The 2,883-nt window shown below is 46.7% G+C and overlaps 1 protein-coding gene across 3 annotated transcripts in view; it reads left to right on the top strand.

Annotated features, from left to right (window-relative positions):
• Gramd1b (GRAM domain containing 1B) overlaps positions 1 to 2,883 on the top strand; it is a 237,937-nt gene that overhangs the window by 69,371 nt on the left and 165,683 nt on the right. The gene's annotated exons all lie outside the window — the stretch shown is intronic.

Here is a 2,883-nt window from a genome sequence, read left to right as displayed (position 1 = left end):
CATAAAGCAAAACACAAAACCAAAGAAAAAATAAATAACTTGAGAGAGAGAGAGAGAGAGAGAGAGAGAGAGAGAGAGAGAGAGAGAGAGAGGAAATGTGGGGAGGAGAGGATGCAAGTCTGAAAAGGAGTTGTGGGTATTTTTTGGCTATGACAACCTCCATCAGCTGCTTTCGGAAACTGACCTCCCTCCAGATTTGTGCTTCTTTTTTGCCCATTTGTAAAAACAGCTGTTGGAACTGAACAGCTACAGTCTGGAACGACCAGGGCACTGCTTTCTTGAGTCGGTGCCCATTAGATGATTTTGCTGGCCTCTACCCTGGTTTCTGAAGGCCTGATTCTGGCCTTGTTATATTAGTCATTGTCATTCATGGGAGTCCTTGAATAAGTTTCTGCAGCCTGCACCACATTAATGAATGCAAGAAGAGGGTAGTAACTTCTGTTACGTCGGTCCTAAGGTCACTTGGACGACGCAATGTGATGTATGAGAACATTTTTTGCAAAGTCTAAAGGTCACATACAAATAAAAAGCATATTGGAAATATTCAAAGGAAGAAATAATTGGCTCTTTCTCGGGGATCTTAGAGGGGACAACTGTTGACAGTTGCAACTATCTGTGTTCCAAAGTAAGCAGAGACAGTTGCAGGGTCTGAGGGTGTGAGGTCTGGCTTTCTTTTTGTTAGTTAGCTTTGTTTTGTTCTGTGATAAGGTCCTTCTAGCTCAGGATAACCTCAGACTTGCTGTGTAAGTGAGAATGAACTTGAACTCCTAATTTTGATGGGGGGTTTGTTGGTTGAAGAGGATAAGGAAAGAAGAGGCTCCAGGTGGAAGGGAGTGGCCGACAAGGTCAGGGCCAAGGGATGCTTTGGGTATCTGCTCCTTTGCAAGTGAGAACCTTTTAGCTTTGGTCTGGCAGAGGTTTTCCCTCAGGTCGGGTGAAATGTAAGCAATCCTTCTCAACCACTGCTGTGCCCAAAGCTTGCTTGAAACCTCAGAGGATTTTAGGTCTAGGCTCTCTTGTGGGATACCTGAAGGAGGTGCATGGGAGGAAGAAGTTGGAGGCTCTTCTTCATTTTGAGAGCAATGCATTAAAATTCAGAAGGTTTATGACAGTGTGTGTGTGTGTGTGTGTGTGTGTGTGTGTGTGTGTGTGTGTGGTATTGTGGTGTACCCTTTCTTTCTTCAAATTATCTGTTAAATTTTGGGGGGCTCCAAATGAATGGCAGTGTTTTGCTTCCCTTAAGCACAGAGACTGCTCCTGTATATCAACAGTCCATCTAAAAAATATATGTTTTTCTTTGGGTTCATCTTATTACTTAGCTTCTCTAGGATCGTGAACTATAGGCTCAATGTCCTTTGTTTATGGCTAGAATCCACTAATGAGTCAGTACATACCATAGTCATAATTTTGGGTCTGGGTTTGGATGCACACCTTGCTCAGCCTGGATGTGGTGTGGAAGGCCTTGGACTTCCTACAAGGGCAGGGTGCCTTGCCCTCTCTTAGGACTGGGGGAGGGGTGGGGGGGAATAGGAGAGAAAGTGGGAGTAGGGGAGGAAGTGGGAATTTTGATTGGTATTATTTTTAACGTAATTTAAAAAATAAATAAAAAACAGTCCATCTAACAGGCAGGTTCTCTGAACTGGGAAGCTGTCTATCCTCTACAAAGTGGTCCTCCATGGAGGAGATCCAAGACAGCGAACAAACTACGCAGAGCGTTGGTTGATTCCAAAGAGTCCCAGTCTAGGCTCTTGCTCTTAGCCGGAAGAGCTCTCTTGCTCTTTGCCAGGTCTGACACCTGATGGAAAGGGGTGTCTCCTTCCTCCACTGTGAGCAGGAGTTAAAATAGAGGGATACCAAACCATGCCTGTGCAAGCCAGCAGCCGGATACGAAGGGTCAGAAGAGTGGTCAGAAGTGTGCACCCGACCCTGGCTAGTCAGCCAGATGCACTTCCTCTTTTTCTCAGCCTCAAGGACGTTGTGTAACGTCAGGATGTCTCAAGCTCCCCCCAGGTGCCATTGCAGGACATGACGGTCTGATACATGTCCAGCTGTTACCTCAGATGTCTTCCTGATCTGTAGGGATATACTCTATTTTGCAGTGAATTCTTATGACCTTTAGGGATGTGATTTTTATCCCTCCCTCCAAGGGAAACTGGACTGACAAATGGCAGCTAAGAGAACAGGTCAATTGTACACCTTATAGTGGGGTCTTTGTTGTTCCTTTTGGTCTGCCACTGAAGAGGAAAATTTCTTGCCTATAGGACAGCAGGTTGGGTTCAGTCCCACCAAGAATGTCTTCCCAGAGCAGATCACTTCTACCACCCCCCCCCACCTCTTAGGGTACACCTGCCTCTGGGGAACGGAGGGGGGGTAAAACACTGATACACTAGAGGGATTATTCTATATTTCTGAGTTCAGAGTCTCTCAGCCACAGTAGACTTTGTGAGCCAGCCCATGCTCCCAGCAGTCTGAAGCAGCACCAGAAAGTTTTAGAATGTTGACTCTGGGGTTTCTGAGAGGCTGCTGCCTGACTTCGCTCGCCCTCCTCTCCTTAGAATGAAGCTATGGTTTTGGCAGGGTCACACACCATGTGCAGGGGCAGACTCTTTTCCTTACTGGTCCCGTGTGTCCTGTGTCTTTTCATCCAGTCGGTCTGTCTGTCCTTTGTGTCACGTGTAGTGTCCTCGGCTCATTCCACAGAACCGTCTTTTCCTCCCAGCTTGCCATTTTGGAAGCAGCCTTCAGGAACCTTCTTTTGTCCTTCTGACTGTACCCAGTGTTCCCCGTCAGCCCTCCAAATGACTCAAAGAATACACGTTTCTTAGGAGGAAAGAGAGGGAGAGAGAGGGAGAGAGAGAGAGAGAGAGAGAGAGAGAGAGAGAG

The sequence above is a fragment of the Microtus ochrogaster genome, chromosome 5 (genome assembly GCF_000317375.1).
Source record: "Microtus ochrogaster isolate Prairie Vole_2 chromosome 5, MicOch1.0, whole genome shotgun sequence".
In the NCBI taxonomy this organism is placed as follows: Eukaryota; Metazoa; Chordata; class Mammalia; order Rodentia; family Cricetidae; genus Microtus; species Microtus ochrogaster.
The sequence above is the reverse complement of the archived record's forward strand: the minus strand, read 5'-3'. Positions and strand labels throughout refer to the sequence as shown.